General features: G+C 34.5%; 3 pseudogenes across 1 annotated transcript; all 3 read left to right on the top strand.

The window, feature by feature from the left end:
• Window positions 1-168: 168 nt before the first annotated feature.
• Window positions 169-4,944, top strand: LOC115973960 (annotated as a pseudogene).
• A 6,558-nt stretch (window positions 4,945-11,502) lies between these two features.
• On the top strand, window positions 11,503-20,166 carry LOC115973959 (annotated as a pseudogene). Its single transcript, XR_004087832.1, has 5 exons — window positions 11,503-11,779; window positions 16,436-17,751; window positions 18,306-18,618; window positions 19,078-19,487; window positions 19,619-20,166. The product of XR_004087832.1 is annotated as a glutamate receptor 2.8-like (transcript).
• A 76-nt stretch (window positions 20,167-20,242) lies between these two features.
• Window positions 20,243-23,776, top strand: LOC115973958 (annotated as a pseudogene).
• The last annotated feature ends 58 nt before the right edge of the window (window positions 23,777-23,834 follow it).

Below are 23,834 nucleotides of genomic sequence, written 5' to 3'. Positions count from 1 at the left end.
TGGAATTTGACAGTTATTAAATTCTTGTGGGAGGACCAACTGTACTTATTTGACTCGTGTGTGATGTGTCCCTCTGGCAATAGTGATCTGAGGCAACCAAAATGTCAAATGTCAGCTGCCTAAAACTAAACAGCTAACGTGTAGTCCCCTCTAGCTAACAATTTGCAAATGGCAAAGCAGAAGCGCCTCCTCTCTAAATTCCTAACCTTTCTCTTGCTCAGCGTCAGCCTCTGGGGTCATGAGCCATTGATGGCAAAGGAGGTGATTCCAATAGGCGTAGTTCTTGATTTGAAGTCCCAAGTGGGAAGAATAGAAGAGAGGTACATGTCCATGGCTCTCTCTGACTTTTATGCAGTGAATGATAACTATCGCACAAGACTCACTTTCTTCACAAAGGATTTTGGGGATGATATCATTGCTGCTGCATCTGCAGGTACTTTAAAACTTTGTTGCGGAAAAACATGACATTGATTGATCCAAAATGCAAGGAGAAGTGTTACATTATATAGTATACTAGGATACTGTGGCCTACAAGGCCAAAGTGTAACATATTAATAACATTCTTAATATTAGGATTTTATCAAGGGAAATAAGTGAACAGCAAAGCACATTCAAACGCACTTCCAATATTTAGGGGAATTTTGTTTCTCTACATACTAACAAACTTCTGAATGTGCAGTCTGGTTCAGTTTAAGTTGAAAATTATTATGAGCTTTTTGATTTTGCACCTTCATCATTTTACAAACAATTCCTGAGTCTCTGACATCATGACCTCTCCATGGATAGAGAAACTGTTGATCATATTCAAACATGGTGGTGCACAATATATATAGTTCCATCATGTTATAATAAAGTTTATTATCATGGCTTTGTTAGTTGTTTTTGTTGTCACTGTTATTGAATATTGCCAGTAAATTTATATTTTCTAAGTCATTCACTGTTGAAATGAAATCCAGCATTAGATTTAATGAAGAATGAAGAAGTGCAGGCCATCGTAGGACCTCAAAGGACAGCACAAGCAAGTTTTGTGATAGAACTTGGCCGCAAAGCTCAGGTTCCCATCATTTCCTTTTCAGCAACAAGCCCCTCTCTTTCATACGTACAACCCAAGATGACTCTGCACAGGTTAAAGCCATAGCAGACATTGTTAAGGCTTTTGGTTGGCGGGAGATTGTCCTTATTTATGAAGACACAGAGTATGGAAATGGTTTAATTCCATATTTAATGGACGCTTTACAAGAGATTGACACTCGGGTGCCTTATAGAAGTGCCATTCCTCCATCTTCTAGTAATACTGAAATCATTAAAGAGCTCAACAAGTTAAAGGAAAATTATACAAGAATATTCCTTGTGCACATGACTGTTCCACTTGGCTCAAACTTTTTTGTACTTGCAAAGAATGCAGAAATGATGAGCGAAGGGTATGCATGGATCCTCACAGCAGGGTTATCATCTTTGCTAGTTCCTATAAGCTCAAAGGTCATGGACTCAATGCAAGGTGTAGTAGGAATAAGGCCATACTTACCCCCATCTAAACGTCTTGAAGATTTCGAAAGAAAATGGAAGAGAAATTTAACCTCAATCAAAACAAAAACCAAGAGTACTACTAGCTTTAACCCATATGGATTATGGGCATATGATACAGTTTGGGCATTGGCAATGGCAGTGGAGAAGGCTGGCATAGTGCATTCTAGCTTCTTGAAGAAAAATGATAGTGACAGTAACGTTGATCTTGCAGCCTTAGGCATTTTTGAAATGGGTACAAGGCTTCACAATACAATTCTAACTACTAAATTTCAAGGCCTAAGTGGGAATTTTCATTTGGTTAAGGGACAGCTAGAGCCTCCAGCCTTTGAACTGTTCAATATAATAGGAAAAACTGAGATTATTATTGGATATTGGACTCGGCAGAGAGGGTTTTCAAAAGATTTGAATGATAATGGTGAAGAGGCATACTCAACTTCGCATACTCAACTTCAAAGGAGAGACTTAAACCACTGATCTGGCCAGGATACACAACAGATCAGCCTACAAAGTTAAGGATTGGGGTTCCAATGAAAAAAAGTTTTGAAGAATTCTTGAAAGTAGAATGGGATTCTCCTACTGATAAGCCTATCATATCAGGGTTCTCTATTGATGTGTTCCTTGCTGTACAACATGCATTACCCTTTCCCCTTCCTTATGAATTTATACCGTACATGAATAAAGATAGGCAGAGTAATGGGACATACGATGAACTTCTTCATCAAATTAAAACTCAGGTGGGTGTTTTTTTTTTTTTTTTTTTTTAAGATTTTCTTTTTGACTCTAGGTAAATAAAAATCCTATGTTCTACCTTGAGTGTTCTAATTTATACTCCACCAACAGTAATATGTCATATGTATCCGATTTTTTTCTATTTTAAATGTCAGTTACTTTATAATGAAAACAAAATGACATGTTCTAGATTTTGATTGATGGAATATAATGTAAAACCCTCAAAATAAGGCATAAAATTTGTATTCACCTTAGATGGTGTGTGTTAGTTACTTCATTGAACTTTTTTCGAAGTCCATCAATCGGTAATTATCTCTCTCTCTCTCTCTCTCTCTCTCTCTCTCTCTCTCAATGCAGAAGTATGACGCAGTTATTGGAGACATAACAATCCTAGCTAATCGCTCCTTGTATGTTGATTTCACTTTGCCATATACAGAATCAGGAGTGTCAATGGTAGTTTTGGTGAAAGATAATGAAAGCAAAAACTTGTGGATTTTCTTAAAGCCACTGAGCTTGAATTTATGGTTAACAGCAGGTGCAGCATTCATTTTTACAGGTTTTGTAGTATGGGTTCTTGAACATCGTGTAAACACTAAGTTCAGAGGCCCTCCAAAACAACAACTTGGCTTGATTTTCTGGTTCTCCTTCTCAACACTTGCCCTTGCTCATAGTAAGTTTTCTTCAACCCTATAGAAAAAATTTAGGGAAAAGTATATAAAATCCTCCATTTGGCTTCTTCACAAAACAGGAAAGCCCCTGAAATTTCGAATGTAATTCTTAACCCCACATGTCCATATTTAGAAATGCATTTTCACATAAAATAATACTAAATGATGGTTTTGAGTTACACTCAAAAACCTCATGAGGTTTTTATGGTACACTCAAAAACTTCAAGGGGATTAAGTGTTACACAATTAACAATTTACACATGTAAATAATACCACATAGGCTTAAGTTTTACACTCATAACCTAAAGGGCTTTCTATGTTTGACGAGAAAACCTTGATAAATTTTGTGCATTTTTTTCCAAGATTTTATTCTCTCCCTTTGTAGTTAGTTTCAATTCAAAACATAGATATTCATTATGCATGTGTATATTATTAATAATTTAATGGTACCTATAGGGGAGAAAGTCATAAATAATTGGTCAAGATTTGTGCTAATCATATGGATTTTCGTGGTACTCATCCTGACACAAAGTTATACCGCAAGCTTAACCTCAATGTTGACAGTACAAAGATTGCAACCTACATTTGTTGATGTTAAAGAGATTAAAAAGAATGGTTATTTTGTTGGATATCAAAAGAATTCCTTTGTTAAAGGGATTCTAATAAAACAATTAGGTTTCCATGAGTCCAAGTTGAAGCCATATGAAACCCATGAGGGGTACCACGAAGCACTGTCAAATGGAACCCACTACGGTGGGGTTGCAGCTATTTTTGATGAAATTCCCTATTTGAAGTTGTTCCTTGCAAAGTATTGCTCTAAGTATACCATGGTTGGACCCATCTACAAAACTGATGGACTTGGCTTTGTGAGTCTCTCTCCACTCCTTCCCAACCCCCCCCCCCCCAAAAAAAAGGGGCTAAAGTACCCTTCTAAGTCTTAAAATTTGGGATGGTTTTATTTTGATTTCATTGTCAAAATGTTTTTTCTTCTGTTTTTAAAATAGTGACCAACATTGCCCTTGCTAACAAAACAATGTTGGTTCCTTTGGTTTTTCTTTCTTAATTGCCAAATTAGTCACAAACATGAATTGAATGATCATTTTGAAAACTGAATCAAATTTGGTGAACCAAAATGAAAATTCTCAAAATTAAAACAATCCAAAAGGACCAAAACTTTTCAGATCAAAACTGTAATTTAATCTAAAGAAAACCCACCTGAGTTTTCTTTTTATTTTAAGAATGCAATAAAACCAACTACTTCTTCAATAAACATGTAATTCATATTTAATAAATATGAATTACACCACCTGAGTTTTCTCCACTCCTTTCTCATCATGCTTCATAACTAATTCTTATGTTTAATAAATATGTAATTCATATAGTAATTCTTATGAAATCGACTATTCTATTTATTTTTATTTACAAAATGCTATATTTTTTAAAAATGTTTCTTCAGGCCTTCCGACAACAATCTCGTTTAATCCCTTACATTTCGAAGGCAATTTTTAATGTCACTCAAGATAAAGATAAATTTGAAGCTATTGAGAAGAAGTACTTTTCAAGTCAAACTTCCTGCGAAGGTCAGAGCACCACAATCTTTTCATATAGTCATAGTCTTGGCATGGACAACTTCAGGGGCCTCTTCCTCATCACAGGAATCACTTCTATGGTTTCCCTCTTGGTTTATGTGTTTAACTTAGTTTACTCACACTGGCCAGTTTCAAATGACAACTATAGTACTGGCAACTCCTTTTGGTCCAAAATAGTTGAAATGGCAAAACATTTTGACCAAAAGAACTCTCTTCACATGACTTCAATAGAGAAGAATCAGGTGCATGCCGTAGTCAATCCTAACGTTTTTGACCCTTCACCTAGACCTAGTATTGACGAGATGCAGCGCCACTCAAGGAATTCCATTGAAGGAGCAGATGATGTGGTTATACACAATGACAACAGAAGTCTTTCTTCAAGCTCAAGGCATAAACATGCATCTATGCCAAATGTACACAATTCATCATAGACATGGTTTTCTACCCTAATATTTAAGATAATCTCATTCCCCTAAGTTTGTATAATCATTTATAACCCGAAAATAGAAGTTTATTCTTATCACTCATGACTGCATCGAATGGTTATTTCTCTTTACAGGAAGTGACTGCATTCTTCTTTCACCAAGTGACTATCATTTATTACATAATGATAGGTAAATTACATATTTCCCTATATAATTTAGGGTGGTTCAAAATTAAACTGTAAATATTAAAAAAAAAAAACAATGAACTTCCTAAATTGTTTTAATTTACACCCTCAATGAGTTACTATTAACTAAAAGTAACATAAATTTATATAAGTTGTTTCTCTATTAAAAAAAAATTATATAATTTTTGGACTAAAATCAATCTAAACACAAATTTCTTCCATGTAAAATTATAAGACCTTCGGTACACTATATGCAAATTTTTAAACTATATCAAAATGGCATTTAGTTATTGACTCGTTATAAAAATATTCACTATAAAATTAATTTTTCATGAACTCTAGTCTAAATCATATCATATAAATATAAAATAAAATAAAATAAAATGTTTTACATGATGTGGTTGTACTAAGTGGACACCCCCTCCTTTTTTATGGATAATGCTAAAGCAACTGCATGAACATGATTTGTACTCGTGCATGTGCATGGGGATACATACTAGTAAATTACAAAAGTTGGATCTCCAAATCGGTGGATGCATGCAACGATAACACGCTTTCATTCTCAAATCATACTATAATGACACATAGCAGAAAGAAGAAGGAAGCACACAATAATAATAATCAATTTTTTTTTTCCTTTGTGAAAAAAGTACTATTATTATTATTATTATTTGTTAGGACATATGTGCTTCACATGTTAAGAACATATGTCATGATTTTATGTAATTGACTTATCCTTTGACAAAACGCACTTTACTTGTATTTGGGTAGATTCAAGATGTGTTTAAATACTTCAAGAAACCATGTTTCAAGATCAAGTGTTGAAGCCTTCAAGTCTGTCCAAGAAAACAAGTTGAAAGTGTAGAATTACTAAAGCTCGACAGCTAGCATGTGTCGAGGTTTAAGGAAGCTGTTCAACCCGTGTGCTCGACACCTACTCGACAATTGCTCGACACCTTCTATCTGTCGAGATTTAAGAATTTCAGAATTCTAATATGATTTTCTTGGGATTTGTGAATGTGTCTTTGGGTTTTCTTTTCTCCTAACCCTAGACATATAAAAGGATTGTTTTAAGGGCCATCAAATAGTTCACAAGTTACACAAGCATTGAGCAAACTCTGTTCAAGCAAATTGTGACCAGAGATGAAGTTTTTGCCCTAGTTCATCTCTTTTTCTTGAAGAAGTTGCTATGTATGTGCACCGTAGGGTTTTGTGATCAAGCATCTTCTTGATCTTCATCATGTGGATGAACTGAAAAACTTTGCAGCCAACAACCTTCTTAGTTGGTGATTGAAGTCGCGTACTGGGATCCGCGCAATTGGTTAGTCACGTACTTGGGAGCCATGCATTGAAAGGGGAACTGTCACTAAAAAATAAGTCCAATTGGGTATTGGGGTAAGGGTTCAACTGTAGGTTGGTAAGGTACTTGGGATTCCTTTACTTGTAACCGCTTGTTGTGATAATAGTGGAGTTTCGAGAGTCGTGACCTGAAAATCACTCGGTGGGGTTTTTGCCATTAGGTTTTCCTCATTCGTAAACAAATCACCGTGTTATTTATTTTCCGCTGCATAATTAGTTTATTGGTGATTTGTTTGTGCTACCATGCGTTTGAATGTTAATTAACTTAATTAATTCACTTGGCTAAATTAATTGGTTAATTTATCACAAGGGGTCAATTCGTTTTTGGCCTATTAGTATTATTATTATTATTATTATTATTATTATTATTATTCAATCTAATTTTTCATTAATCTCAAGATGGCAACGCATTGGTTTATGGGTTGTGTATATGGGTCATGGGGTCATGGGTCACAAAAATTGGGTTGATTTTGGGTGTTGTTGAGGACCAAAATTTCACAAGAAAGCCCATTCCATGAAAAGTAAGGAAATACCATGGGCCTTAACAAAAGAAGGCTCAATTCATGAAGTTAAGAAGGACCATGAAGGCCCAAAGTCCCAAAAAGACGGAAAAAGAAAGAAATAATAATAATTAATTATAAAAAAAATAAAAATAAAAAAGAGGACCTAGACTTAGTCAAGCTAAAGGACATGCAGCAAGGATCTCGGTCAGACTAGAGGATATGCAGCAAGAAGAACATCATGGCCCTAGGACCTTGATGTATCCTTTTGAAGCCTTGAGAAGAGGACCTTGGCTGACATATGGGAAAGCCAAGGTGTATGTTTAGATTTCCAGCAAAAAAGCCATTAAAAATCCAGCAAAACCAGGTATTATCTTTGTAACTCATGGTCCAAGCCCGTGGGATTCTGAGTGGATAGTAAGGGAGAAGTGGTTTGGTCGGTAGGGGAGTGATTTCTGGTGAAAGGAGGATCTCAAAAGCTTCCCTTGGTTCATATATTTGTTTGGAATGCATGAACCAATGGAAAACTCAGTTCCCCCATGTGCATGACATCTCCCCACAATTTCCTCTCAATTGTTACTTTCAATTAAAGATGTCATCCATTGCATTGAGCAGCCCACCCACTCCTTTGACTTTCCAAGAAGGAATCTTTCATTTATAACTAAAGTCAAATGCCCCTTTTGAGTTATAATTGCCTAATTAAGCTAAACCTCTGCCTAATGCACTTTTTTAGGCTGCAAAAGACATGGTTTTACCTAGCAAACTAGGGACGTCCTCGCCCGAGGTACCAGACCATGTCTACTATAAAAGGAACACTAAGGCATAGCAAAAGGGGGGGGGAATGGGGATTCAGATAAAGGAAAAAGGGGAGAGTTTAGAGGTTTAAAAAGATAATTCTTAGAGCTTTAAGAGCCCAACAAGGGAGAAAAGAGAGTTAAGGGGGAGGAATTTGTCCCATATCCTTGAGATCATTCAAAATATCACTTAGCCTTCAAAGAAATATATGCCAAAATTTGCACACATCAGATATCACTCTCTCCAACAAAATCCTCTTCACCTAACTATCTAGGAAGGCAATGCCCGAGCAAAACTACTTGGACTTGAGTTCCAAATCCTACAAGTCTTGTGTAAAAGCACTAAGTCTGTGAGAATTGGGGTCAAGATCCTCATGGTTGACTCATTCTTATGAAATTTATTTACATATATGTATATGTATTAGAATATATATCATAATCTAAGAAACTAACAGTTATTTGAAAATATGTGTATTGTAAAGTGTGTTCTTATGCAGGACCTATAGAGGTAAAGGGAAATGACAAAACTCTATTACATAATAAGTATGGAGAAAGATCGTATAGTTCAGAGAATCAGCATTCTAAGTTCTTACAGGCCTAGTACTCCTGGGAATCATGACATCCCATTTAGGGTACCACGGCATCACGCTCGGGGAACCAAGTGAAGGAACTTTTTTAAATGTTCACACAATAAAAGATAAGCTTTAAATATTCTATTTCAATCTCTTTCTCATTGTGAAATATTATGAATAATTATTTTATTTATTTCATAAGAGTAAAGGTTCATTTTATGACACTAAAACACTTATAATGGTATTTTATTGCTTAGGAGAAATCGCATTTTTGCCTTTAGGAGTTTTATGTGACTTGCACACAACTTGGTTCGTAATCAACCCTATTTAGCTACGGTGAACCAAGTCCAGTCCACCAAACAACAAGTAAAAGGCCTAGGATCCTTGTTTCTACTTAGGCCTGGCTACTATTCAAAAAAGAACCCACACAAGTGTTAATTGGGATGATTTGTGGGTCCTTTTGGTGGTGTTTGGTTTGATTTTGGCTTGTGGCCATGACAATGGTGGTTAAGTTGTGGTCACGGTGGTGATTAGGATGTTATTTTTTTGTTGGGTTAATTTTAGGCTGGGGTTTGTAGTGGTGGTGGGTGGGTGAGTTTTAGTTTGTGTGGTGGCTAGTAGGTGGATGGGTTTCAGTTTACACTGGTGGATGGGGTGTGGGTTTCGATTTGTGATGGTGGTGGCTAGTGGGTGTGTATTTGTTTGATGAGAGAGAGAGAGAGAGAGAGAGAGAGAGAATTAATAGTGTTTGACTGTGATATGAAAAATAATAGTTGAGATATTAGGTAAGTTATAAAATAGTGAATTAAAATAGATAAAGTAACTTTTTTAGGTACTAAAAGTTACTAAATACTTTAGGACAACCAATATGAATGCTTTAAAGGTGAAGAACAAGAAGAATGAGATTTTAAGATTGAAGCGAGGGTAATTTAAATTAGATTAGAGTAGAATTTCTATCTTGTAAAAACATAAATAAATAAATAAAAAAGAAGAAAAGAAGAAAAAAGTGAGGGTAATTTAGGGAGACTATGTAAAATCATAAATGGAATATCTAAAGATATCTCATTTCCTTACTTTCTTCCATAATTGCGGCTCCTGCGTTTTGGTATTGTGACTCCCTAATCTCAAATGTACAACACGCTTATTTCCTCCATATTAGAGCATTCATGTTAGCTTGAGCAGAAATTCATGTCTATTTTAGTATAAGAAATTACTTTTTCTAGTTTACATATTTAATTTTCAAAATACTCTACATTAGATTATTATTTTACACTATTTTTCATTAAAATATTATTTTTTTTATTTTTAAAATTATTTATCTTTCTTTACACACAACAACCACATCTACCATTTTATTTCATTTTCGAGATACAAAAAGAAAGAATAAATAACTAAATACAAAATGAATAGTATCACGATTATTGTAGCAAACTTGTAAATTTACACAATTATATACATGAAGTGATACGAGTTATTTTTAGGCAAAATTATGTAAATTCTAGACCTTTTCTATTGCAAACGGATTGATACGAATGCACTTAGCGAATTTATTTACTTGCCAGGCGTACAAATCACGTTCTCACAGTGCCAACATGACTTTTGGTCGAATAAGTTAAGTGCTAATTAACCAAGCGCGCACAGGTCTAGCTTGCATCAGCAAGGGGAAATTTGACTTCGAGACAAAGATACAAATGATCAATGAAATGGGCCCACAAAATTCAGTGCGAATATTGAAATTGGAAAGTCATTACCAAATTCCCTTGGGTCCAACTGCTCTTGTTGCATTCATGTCGTGTGTAATGTGTCCGACCATAGCTACCTGAGCCTCTTAATAAGGCAAACAAAATGAAGGCTAGCTCTGCCTGTAAATTTGGGCCACGCAAAGTAAGCCAGTCAACTGTCAGCTGCCCAAAATTTTCAACATGGGCTGGAATGGAATTTTCTAAGCTTAATTCAAACAATTCACAGTTAACAACTTAACAATTCACAGTCAACTGTCATCTTCCTAGAATCCAGATTTTTGTCTGGAGATGTCTCCATAACAGTTTAGGAGTCAAAACTTGCCTTAATGCTAGAGGTCTATCTATAGACCCCCTTTGTCCGCTCTGCCAAAAACATCCTGAGACTATCATCCACAGCCTTCGCGATTGTGATCTTGTTAAGGAAGTCTGGGCCAACTTGGGTGTGCAAGGTACAAGCTCGGGGTTCTATGGTTCTACCCTTAACCTTTGGTTGTCGAAGAATGCCAAAGCAGCCCACACAGTCGGCCAACACAACCTGCCTTGGAAATCAGTTTTTCTCTTTGCCATTTGGACTATATGGAAGAGAAGAAACCTGTTGGTTTTCCAAAACAAACCTTTAAACTTCAATCTCCATTCTGAGATCCTTCACAAGGTGTTGGAATTCACTCATTGTGCCGTAAATATTCGAGAGGCAACCCACCATGTTTTGAAACCAGTCAGATGGGAAAAGCCAGCCATAGGGTGGAGAAAGCTTAATTCTGATGGATCCTCACTTGGAAATCCAGGCAGAGCTGGAGGGGGTGGTCTAATTCGGGATGAGGAAGGGAATTGGGTTCTTGGATACTCAAGGCAGATTGGCATTACCTCAAGCTTTATAGCTGAACTATGGGCGTTGAGGGACGGTCTTATGATATGTGTTGACAGAAACTTCCCTGCTGTTGTGGTTGAAATGGATGCCAAAGTTATTATTGAAGTTTTGAATAACCCCAACAACACTAATTTAATTATCTCCTCCATTGTGGATGACTGCAGGAAGCTGGCTTCCAGAATTCCCAGGATTCAGTTTGAGCATTGTTATAGAGAAGCTAATAGGAGTGCAGACATGCTAGCAAGGATGGGCGCTAATCAGTCATCTTCTTTTAGTTTTCATTCTAGTCCCCCAGAGGATGTAAAACCTCTGTTAGAATTTGACATTTCTGAGTTGTATTTAAACAGGCGCTGTCCTGTTCCCCTTGTAAATTTCTAGTTTTAATGCAATTTTCCTGATTACCAAAAAAAAAAAAAAAACTTAACGTGTAGACCAAATTTTCTAAACTAAATTCAAACACTTAGCAAATTGCTAACGTGTGGTCCCCTCTGCTTTTTCTAGTTATCATTTGGCAGGTTAGCTTGATCTCAGTTAAACATTGACAATGGCAAACCAGAAGCACCTGATCTCTTTCCTATCATTTCTCTTACTCACCCTCTCCCTCTCGCTCTGCCTCTGGGGTCATGAGCCTTTAGTGTTGGCAAAGGAGGTCATACCAGTAGGCGTGGTTCTTGATTTGAAGTCCCCCGTGGGAAGGGTGGCAGAGAGCTACATGTCCATGGCTCGCTCTGACTTTTATGCAGTGAATCATAACTATCGCACTAGACTCACTCTCTTCGCAAAGGATTCTGGGGATGATGTCATTACTGCAGCGTCTACAGGTACGTTATGAAATGCCACCGGAGATGTGTTTTTGTTTTTTTTTTTTTTTAAATTCTTGACGACACAATATATAATTCAAGTTGTTTTAGGAACACAAACTATTTCACAGTTTCTTTGTCACAACTCTAACTTGACAAACGGCAAATAGTTGTTTATCACTTATATATGAACTCACTATTTTTTTTATTACTGCTCACATTACCACATTACATTTGTGGTAAGAAGTTGTGAATTAATTTGTGATACTACATTTTTTCTATATAATTCATCCCAAAAGTCAGGAAAGTTTTACATTACATAGCATACTAGGATAGTGTGGCCTTCCGGGCTGAAACTGTTGCATGGTAATAACATTTCTTTTTTTGAATGGAAGATATAGCATGGTAATAACATTTCTAATGTTAGTATCTTGTCAAGAGAAACGTAAACTCTTCTATTAAAGCCAGCTCTATGCATTTTGAGGTTCAATAATGCAACAATGAACTTTTTTACATATTTAAATATTAAAATAATTTTTTTACTTAAAATCTATGTTTCTTCTGTTTTACTCTTGTTTTTCTAGATGCAAAATTGCTAATTAAATTTTTGTATTCAAGTTTATCTAAAAAACTTTTGGAAGACTCGATTTTATATATTTTTTCTCACACACACATATATATCCAAGATGTATATTTTCAAGTAGGCATTTATATACCTAGATCTGCATCACATAATATTATACTATATCGAACCATTGATTCAAAATCATATAATGTACATTCTTAAAATCATTATTACATAATATAATATGTCATATATGAGTAATTAAAAAATTGATGAAGAAAAAAAACTTCTCATATGTGAGTAAAGTAATAATAATACCAAAAAAAAAAAAAAAAAAGAGATTTTAGGAAAAAAAAAATGATTCATTTACATACTAGCTGAAATCACCATATCAAACGAAATTTAGTGAAACAACTGTTACTGGTGGAATGGATTAGCATGTGTTGGAATTTAAACAAGATGAAATAGAGGGTAAATGGTACCATGCTTTTAAAATTTTAATTGGACAGGTCAAAGAACCAAAATAGGAAGTCATTCTTAGTTCTCTAGTCTGATCGGAGTCAAACTGATGGTCAAACCGGTTATATCATAAATAATTAATTAATAATTTTAAAATTATAAAAATATACAATAATTTTATAACTAATAATTTTTTTTTAAGATTATTGAAAAATAACTAATAATGTTTAGATAAAAAAGATATAACAAATGAATTAGCATAGAACAAGTCTATATTAATTTTATTTATATTTTTTCATTTAGATTATATATTAATTATTTAGTATGTATATTTATTACTTATATAATAGATGACTATATAGTTAATATATAATTATTTAAATATTTATAATTATATACATGAGTGTGTGTATGTATGAGTATATATATATATATATATATATAGCCATCTATTAAATTTAGAGTAGTGCTATAGTACTAGTTTACGAGTACTACAAATTTATTATATTAAGCTTACAAACTAATGTGTAACCAATTATAAAGAAGCCATTCAAATAATAATTTTAAATCGATTGAAGTCTACCAATCATATTTATTCTCATTTTTTTTTTTTTGAGAATTGTCACATTAATTTGTAATTAAAATTTATACAGTACAACTTGTAGTAACTATAACATTTTCCTTGAATTTATTCTTATGTTTGTGGTTTTTATTTATGCCATCTGTAAAATTTATTCTAAATTTTTTTTGTGTGGAATGGGCAACAACTGACAACTAGGAATCACTATACATTTTCCTCCCAAAAAAAAAAGAAAAAGGAATCACTATACATTAATAGAAAAATTCTATAACCAAAAGCAAAATAAACGAGGAATATCTTCACCTAACCAATATGCCCCCACTTCTTTCTTTCCCTTTTAACACTATTGTCTTTGATCGGCTACCACCAACAGACCAAATTTTTATCTATACTTTATAGTACAAATAAATATGGTAAAATACTGAAATGGTGCTTGCTGCCTTGGGGTTCATTTCTTCAATGATGAAGGTTGTAGGCCTAGATCTCATTTCTTTAAGAAAAGAGGAACGTTTTATATAAGGAATCTCTGTGAGGGTTTGGATTTTGAGATTTCATTGTCATCAAATCTCTCTCTCTCTCTCTCATTGTTGTGGACTTATATGGTGTTTTTTTTATTCATATTTGATCTTCCTCTGCTACAAGGAAGAATCAATGGGTTGTTCTTTGTTATTTCATCAACCCGAAGGAATATATGACAGAAAATAACTTCGTAGTGTGCAGTTTAGAGGTGAGGCAACTGCATTTTCCAAAAAACGACTATATTTGACAATCGTCTAAACCATCCCATGACTGGTCGATCCAACCCGATTTGAGGTTTCTCCAGTTGAACCACATGTTTTTGGTTTTTTAGAATATGGTACAGTTTTCGATTAACTGGAATGGAAGACTCTGACCATTTCGGGTGGAATGGAAAGGAATTTATAACTATTCATAACTATGGTGTAAAGTAATAGAAACTTATTTATAAAATGTAGAGTTAATTACTATTTTAATCCCTAATGCTTGGTCTATGTGTCAAAATGCATCATATTAGTGGCTAACCTTTTGATAATGTGTCAAAATAGTCCCTCTCATTAAGGCCTTGTTTGGGAGGAGGGAATTGAATGGAATAGAAAAGAATGAAAAGAATTATCTTATAATATTCTTCCATTTTCTTGTTTAGAAGTTTTAATAGAGGGAATGGAAAGTCCATTCCCTTGTTTGAGAGTTTAAGTGGGAGGGAATGAAATGGGTAGGAGGGAACACTCATTCCTCTCTATACTTTTAAAATCTCAAATTTTCATTCTCCTCGAAATTGGGAGGAATTGGAGAGAATGGAATTAGATTTAATGATTTTTTTACTAAAACTCCCAAAATACCCTTATATATTCAACTTTTTATTTTAAAATAGGGGTATAATAGTAATATTGTCATAAAATGATTCCATTGCATTCCCTCCATGTTACTCCCAAATAAGATTACTTACATTCCATTAATTTTCATTCCTTACCATTCCTTTATTTTAAAACATCTAATCAAGGTTACTTAATTTCATTCCATTCCATTCCTTTTTCTTACTTAAATACATTCCATTCCTTTCTATTCCTTTATAATCATTTCATTCCATTCCCTTATGAACTCCCAAACGGAGCCTAAGTGATTGATGGAAAAAACTAATTTGACTAATGTTAATATTAAAATATTATTTTTTATGCCACATGGTCTGCAACGTATCCTTCAAAAAAAAATTTAATAAAAAACCCTAACTCTTTTAACTTAAAACAATACCCAAAAAAAAAAATTAACAGAAATAAACCAACAAATCACATTAAAAACAAGTTTTCTACAGGGTGGGTTCAGGGAAAAGAGTGCCCTTATATATATATATATGTTTTTTAACATCAAACTTAGATTTATAAAATCTTTTGTTGTTGTATTATTGAATTTTTATTTTTATGTTTAAGATTCCAATTGTTTTATTGTTATGTTTGAATTATTTTTATTTTTTAAAATATCTGCATTATTGGATTGTTATGCTTCTAAAAGGTTTTTTAATGTTAGAACTTGATTTTCTTTTTTATGTCTAATGAGTTTTAGTTTAATGAATAATATACTTTAAATCAAATTTTAATATAATATAAAACAAAAAAGTAGAGTGAGATGGAAAGGTAGGTACACACAGATGCTTGCTAGGATTGGGTCCAAAAAAAAAAAAAAAAATTTCCCGGCCAAAGTGACAATCAAATAGGGGTGGGGGAATAGAAAACTCATCCCATACCCACCCCATTGCTATTCATAGTGGGGATTATATGTTCTACACTCCAAATCTCCCACCTAAAGAAAAAGAAGAGTCAAGACTTAGGGCACATCCCACGAGCAAAAAAAAAAAAAATCATTTTCCTTTTCTATTCCTCAAGCCAGGTAGAGTTCTTTTTTCTTTCTTTCTTTCTTTTTGTTGGGGGGGGGGGGGGGGGGGGGGGGGGGGTGCTAATGGTTGGGGCTTAAGTAATACTCCTACAGTTAAAGAAACAATCCTACTGATTAAAATTTGTGAGCCTTCTTCCATTTGGAAGTCTTAGATGGTACAATCGGCTCTACTAAAACATGTGAAAATAAAAGACTATTGTCCACTCTTAGTATTCTATTTTATTTTTCACTAATCAAACCTACAACACAATTTATTTTCCCTTAGAAAGTAACCAAAGTTTAAATGAAAAATAAAATAAAATAAATTCAAACATTTGGTTTATTACAGTTAATGAAGCATGAAGTGAAATACTCACATGCAAAGTGGGACACAGGATTTTTATTCAACTTATTACTAGGAACTTATGAATTGCTGCATGTCTCAAGTTTAATTTAAAGGATGCCGATGGGGAATTTTGCTCCATATATTAATAGACAAACTCCTCATCATGTAGTCTGATACAATTGGAGTTCATAATTGATCAACATTTTGATTTTGCACCTTCACCTTTTTACAGACATATGTTGGCATATCGTAAAGTATCAGTTTTGTTATTAAACATTGCAACTTTGCAAGTAAATTTTTCACTTTCTAAGTCATTCATTTCACTGTTGAAATGATATCCAGCATTGGATTTAATGAAGAATAAAGAAGTGCAGGCCATTATAGGACCTCAAAGCTCCGCACAAGCTAGGTTTGTGACAGAAATTGGCCGCAAAGCTCAGGTTCCCATCATTTCCTTTTCAGCCACAAGTCCCTCTCTTTCCCCATCCCAGAACCAGTATTTCATACGTACAACCCATGATGACTCCACACAAGTTAAAGCCATAGTAGACATTGTTAAGGCCTTTGGTTGGTGGGAAATTGTCCTCATTTATGAAGACACAGATTATGGCAATGGCATAATTCCATATATGTTGGATGCTTTACAAGAGATTGACACTCGGGTTTCTTACAGAAGTGAAATTCATCCATCTTCTAATAATACTGAAATCAGTGAAGAGCTTAACAAGTTAAAGGCAAATCAAACAAGAATATTCCTTGTTCACATGACAGCTTCACTTGGCTCCAAACTCTTCGCACTTGCAAACAATGCAGGGATGATGAGTGAAGGGTATGCATGGATCCTCACAGAAGGGCTATCAACATTGCTAGATCCTATGAGCTCAAAGGTCATGGACTCAATGCAAGGTGTATTGGGAATCAGGCCATACTTACCCCCATCTAAACAAATTGAAGATTTTGAAAGGAAATGGAAGAGAAATTTAACCTCAATTAGAACAAAGAGCAAAAGTATTACTAGCTTAAACTTTTTTGGATTATGGGCATACGATACAACCTGGGCATTGGCTATGGCAGTAGAAAAGGCTAGCATGGTGCATTCTACCTTCTTGAAGCAAAATACTAGCAACAATAATGTTGATCTTGCACCTTTAGGCATTTTTGAAATGGGTACAAGGCTTCGCGATACAATTCTAAGTACTACATTTGAAGGCCTAAGCGGGAATTTTCATTTGGTTAAGGGGCAGTTAGAGCCTTCAACCTTTGAACTATTCAATGTGATAGGAAAAACTGAGAGGATTATCGGATATTGGACCCGACAAAGAGGATTTTCAAAAGATTTGAATGGCACTAGTGAAAGGGCATACTCAACATCAAAGGACAAACTTAAACAACCTATCTGGCCAGGAGACACAACAGAGCAGCCGCCAAAGTTAAGGATTGGGGTTCCAGTGACATCTGGTTTTAAGGAATTCGTAAATGTGGAATGGCATTCTCCTACCGATGATAAGCCAAGCATATCGGGGTTCTCCATTGATGTGTTCCATGCTGTACAAGAAGCATTACCTTTTCCCCTCCCTCATGAATTTTTTCCCTACATGAATAAGGATAGGCAAATTAATGGGACATACGATAAACTTCTTTATCAAATTACAAACCAGGTGAGTTTTTTTCTCCAAAAGTTTTTCTTCTTGCAGATGCCTCTAGGTGAATAAAATCCTTTTATGGGAAAATGTTAAGTTATAAACTTTTTTACAAATTACTGATGTGGTAAGTGGTTATTGATAAGTAAAAAAATTAAGTGATGGGCCCATATGAGAACCACTAAAAATTTGCCACCCTAACAATTTATAAAAATATTGTAAAAAATTTTATGATTGTAGTATTACTCACTCTTTATTCCACTTTAAGGATTTGATTTTATACTCCATCAATTGCAATATATCATCTAAATATATTTGATTTCTTTTTTTTTTTTTAATTTTACAACACGTCATACTGCTGATTTTTTTTTTTTTTAATTTTTAATTTTGGTTACTTTATAAGAAAAAAGGAAAAGGGGGAAACATGTGCTAGGCTTGTGATTGGTGAAGCAAAACGTAGAATAGTCAAAGTAGGACATAAGAATTTTTTTCACTTTAGGTGGGTGTCAATTAGTTACCTCATTTAACGTTTCTTAAAGTCCATCAATTCATAATTCTCTCTCTAAATGCAGGTTTACGATGCGGTTGTTGGAGACACAACAATTGTTGCTAATCGCTCCTTATATGTTGATTTCACTTTGCCTTATACAGAATCAGGCATGTCGATGGTGGTTTTGGTGAAAGATGATAAGAGCAAAAACTTGTGGATTTTCTTAAAGCCGTTAAGCATTAATCTATGGTTAACAACTGGTGCAGCATTCATCTTTACAGGTTTGGTAATATGGGTTCTTGAACACCGTGTAAACACTGAGTTTAGAGGTCCTCCAAATCAACAACTTGGCTTGATTTTTTGGTTCTCCTTCTCAACAGTTGCCTTCGCTCACAGTAAATTTTCTTCAACCCTCTACAAGATATTAGGAAGAAGTATATAAAACCCCGTTGTGATATCTTTGCAAAGCATAAAAACCTCCGGAAATTTGTAATGTTACACTTAACCCAACATGGTATTATTTTGTGTGTAAACCATTAAACATCCATGAAACTAAATAGTGAGTTACTCATGTGATGATATGTGTCCAAATTTAGGGATTCATTTTCACATAAAGCATTACCAAAGTGGGGTTTTGATATTAGCCAATTAATGGTTTACACACAAAGCAATATTAACAAGGATTAAGTGTCATACTCAAAACCTCAAGGGGATTTTTATTTACATAGAAATCACATACGGTTTTGTGTATTTTTTCCAAAAATTCTATTCTTTCCTTTTGTGGTTTGTTTGAATTCAAAACATGGATATTCATTATGCATGTTAATATTAAAAATAATTTATGCTACTTGTAGGGGAGAAAGTGGTAAACAATTGGTCAAGATTTGTGCTAATCATATGGATTTTTGTTGTACTCATCCTGACTCAAAGTTATACGGCAAGCCTAACCTCAATATTTACAGTACAGAGATTGCAGCCTGCATTTGTTGACGTAAAAGATATTAAAAATAATGGTTATTTTGTTGGATATCAAAATCATTCCTTTGTTGAGGGGCTTCTGATTAAACAATTAGATTTCCACGAATCCCAGTTGAAGCCATATTCGACCCCCGAGGAGTATCATGAAGCATTGTCAAAAGGAACCCACAATGGTGGGGTTGCAGCTATTTTTGATGAAATCCCCTATATCAAGATCTTCCTTGCAAAGTATTGTTCCAGGTATACTATGGTTGGACCCACCTACAAAACTGACGGATTTGGCTTTGTGAGTCTCTCTCTCTCTCCAAAAAAAAAAAAAAACAAACAAACAAACCACCTCGAATTATTCTTTTAATTTTAAGAATGCCATAGCATTATTTTAAAAGAATACTATAATTTTGTAACATGTTTCTTCAGGCCTTCCGACAAGGATCCCCTTTAGTCCCTCACATTTCGAGGGCAATCTTGAATGTCACTTAAGATACAGATAAAATTGGAGCTATTGGGCGGAAGTACTTTGGAAGTCAAACTACTTGTGAAGATCAAAGCGCCACAATCTCTTCACATGGTCCTAGTCTTGGTGTGGACAACTTCAGGGGCCTCTCCTCATCGCAGGAATTGCTTCCGTGGTCTCACTCTTGGTTTATGTTTTTAACTTCTTTTACTCACATTGGTCTACCTTGAGCAACAACAATCCTGCCAACTCTTGTTGGTCCAAATTGGTTGAAATGGCAAAACATTTTGACAAGAAAGATCCACAAACATTTCAGAGAGAAGAATCAAGGGTACATGTAGCAAGTCCCAACGTTTTTGAACCTTCTCCTAGTATTGATGATATGCAAATCCACTCAAGGAATTCAATTGAAGGAACATTGGATGTGGTTATACACGATGACAACGGAAGTCTCTCTTCAAGTTCAAGGCATGGTGATGCATCTATGCCGGATGTACCCAATTCATCATAGACATGGTTTGTTTAAGATGATCTCATTCCCATAAGTTTGTTTATTACCCAAAAATAGAAGTTTAGTCTTATCAGTCATGATTGCATCGAATGGTTATTTTTCTCAATAGGAAGCTATTTCTCTCTATAGGAAGTGACTACATTCTTCTTTCACAAGTGATTGTCATTTATTAAAAACTAGGGAAATTACATAATTCCCTATATAATTTAGGGTGGTTCAAAACTAATCTGTAAATATTAAAAAGTTTTATTAAAACTATGAACTTCCTAAATTGTTTTAATTTACACCCTCAAAAGTAACATAAATTTATATAAGTTGTTTCTCTCTAAAAAATAATAATTATATAAGTTTTGGACTAAAATCAATCTAAACACAAATTTCTTCCATGTAAAATTATAAGACCTTTAGCACACTATATGCGAATTTTAAAACTATATCAAATCCTATTAAAAAAAAAAAAACTGTATCAGAAAGTCATTTAGTTATTGACTTATTGTTAACAAAATAATCACAATAAAATTGATATTATATATGAACTCTAGTCTAAATCATATGATATAATATAATATAAAACAAAAATATGTTTTACATGATGTGGTTGTACTAAGTGGACATACACTTTTTTTTTGTAATGGATAGTGCTAAAGCAACTACAACTTTTACATAAAACCTCCAAACTGACGTAACTATGAATACAATTATTGGGCCTTAAAATACCTAATAAATAAATGTTTGAATTATTTTTGTGATTGATAAAACATAATTTTATAAACTCTATATAATAGAATTTCTAGTATTCCTAACATCACCCTTGTTCTAATTACTGATTAGAAAGTGAACTGCTTATCCTATAAAGCTGATTGATGTGTGTGCACAAGCTGATTGGTAGACTGGCTCCAAGACGACGTAATCCTATGCCTGTTTAAAAGAAGATTCCTTTTTTTTTTCCCATTTTACTGCAAAATTTTATTGCGGTTCCGAAGACAGTCAAATCTTATCATAATGAGATCATTGGATTATGGGCATATGATACAGTTTGGGCATTGGCTATGGCAATGGAAAAGGCTGGCATAGTGCATTCTAGCTTCTTGAAGCAAAATGCTACCAATAGTAATGTTGATCTTGCAGCTTTAGGCATTTTGGAAATAGGTACAAAGCTTCACAATACAATTCTTACTACTAAATTTCAAGGCCTAAGCGAGAATTTTCACTTGGTTAAGGGGCAGTTGGAGCCTTTCAGCCTGTGAACTATTCAATGTAATAGGAAGAACCGAGAGGATTATTGGATATTGGACGGGAAACAGAGGATTTTCACTAGATTTGAATGACACTAGTGAAGAGGCATACTCAACTTCAAAGGACAAACTTAAACAATCGGTTTGACCAGGATAGACAACAGACCAACCAACAAAGTTAAGGATTGGGGTTCCAATAAGAATTGGTTTTGAAGAATTCCTGAAGGTGGAATGGCATTCTTCTACTGATGATAAGCCTAGCATATCAGGGTTCGTCATTGATGTGTTCTATGCTGTACAAGATGCATAACCCTTTCCCCTTTCTCATGAGTTTATTCCCTACGTGAATAAACATAGGCAGAGTAATGGCACATATGATGAACTTCTTTACCAAATTAAAACTCAGGTGGGTTGTATTTTTGTTTTCATCTTTTTTCCTTATTTTTTTTTATAATGTTTTTCTTCTTGCTAATGACTTCAGGTGGCTATTTATTAGTTACTTAGTCTGACTTTTTAAATAATCAATAAATTGGAATAAAATTACAGTGTCTCACTCTTCCACTTTTCTCTCAATCAATTGTAGAATATCGTCAAGTATCTTTCTTTCTTTTTTGACTTTGGTACATTAAATAAAAAAAAAAAGATCATGGGCCAAACTACAATTGGTGGGGCATAAAATGCAACAGAGTGAGACCAAGTTTTTTTATTCCATAAAATTGATAATTATCTCTCTTTCTCTCTAAATGCAGAGGTATGATGCAGTTGTTGGAGACATAACAATTGTAGCTAATCACTCCTTGTATGTTGATTTCACTTTGCCTTATTCGGAATCAGGTGTGTCGATGGTTGTTTTGATGAAAGATGATGACAACAAAAACTTGTGGATTTTCTTAAGGCCACTAAGCTTGAATCTATGGTTAACAACTAGTGTAGCATTTATCTTTACAGGTTTGGTAATATGGGTTCTTGAACACTGTATAAACACTAAGTTTAGAGGCCCTCCAAAGCAACAACTTGGCCTGATTTTATGGTTCTCTTTCTCAACAATTGCCTTTGCTCACAGTAAATTTTCTACAACCCTATATAAAGATCCTCTCTCTCTCTCTCTCTCTCTCTCTCTCTCTCTCTCTCTCTCTCTCTCTCTCTCTCTCTCTCTCTCTCTCTCTCTCTATGGTTTGTTCTAGTTCAAAAGAAGGATATTATTTATGCATGCGTATATTAATAGTAGTTTAATGGTACCAGGGGAGAGAGTGGTAAATAATTTGTCAAGATTTGTGCTCATCATATGGATTTTTTTGGTACTCATCCTGACTCAAAGCTATACGGCAAGCTTAACCTCAATGTTAACAGTACAAAGATTGCAGCCTACATTTGTTGACGTAAAAGAGATTAAAAGGAAAGGTTATTTGGTTGGATATCAAAAGGGTTCATTCGTTAAGGGGCTTCTAATGAAACAATTAGATTTTGATGAGTCCAAGTTGAAGCCATATGAGACACCTGAGGAGTATCATGAAGCACTGTCAAAAGGAATCCTCAATGGTGGAGTTGCAACTGTTTTTGGTGAAATCCCTTATATCAAGCTCTTCCTTACAAAGTATTGCTCTAGGTATACTATGGTTGGACCGACCTACAAAACTGATGGATTGGCCTTTGTGAGTCTCTTTCTCCTTCCCAAAAAAAACCCCTTACTTTCAAGAATGGCATAAGACCAACAAGAAACTTTTTTAGTAATGACCTTTAGTGATCAAAGTGTATTGTTCAAGCCTTTTTTTTTATTATTATTCAAATTGGAATAATTCTGTAACAATTTACTTCAGGCCTTCCAACAAGGATCTCCTTTAGTCCCTTGTATTTCAAGGGCAATCTTGAATGTCACTCAAGACCAAGAGAAAATTGGACCAATTGAGCGAAAGTACTTTTCAAGTCAAACTACCTGTGAAGATCAAAGCACAACAATCTCTTCACATAGTCCTAGTCTTGAAGTGGACAGCTTTGGAGGCCTCTTCCTCATCGCGGGAATCACTTCCATGGTCTCACTCTTGGTTTATGTGATTAAATTCTTTTTCTCACATTGGCTTGCTTTGAGTGACAAAAATACTGCAACCTCTTTCTGGTCCAAATTCGTTGAAATGGCAAAACATTTTGCCCAAAAAGATCTTTCTTCACATCACTTTAAGAGAGAAGAATCAAGGGTACATGATGTGGGAAGTCCTGACGTTTTTCAACCTTCACCTAGTATTGATGATATGCAGAACCACTCAAGGAATTCCATTGAAGGAACAAATGATGTAATAATACACGATGACAATAGAAGTCTTCCTTCAAGTTCAAGGCATAGTGATGCATCTATGCAGGATGTACCTAATTCATCATAGACATGGTTTTCTATCCAAATGATTAAGATGAACTCATTCCCCTAAGTTTGTTTCATAA

This window comes from Quercus lobata, chromosome 2 (assembly GCF_001633185.2).
Source record: "Quercus lobata isolate SW786 chromosome 2, ValleyOak3.0 Primary Assembly, whole genome shotgun sequence".
Classification (NCBI taxonomy): Eukaryota; Viridiplantae; Streptophyta; class Magnoliopsida; order Fagales; family Fagaceae; genus Quercus; species Quercus lobata.
Note: the sequence above shows the minus strand (reverse complement) of the source record. Positions and strands in the feature narration are given on the sequence as shown.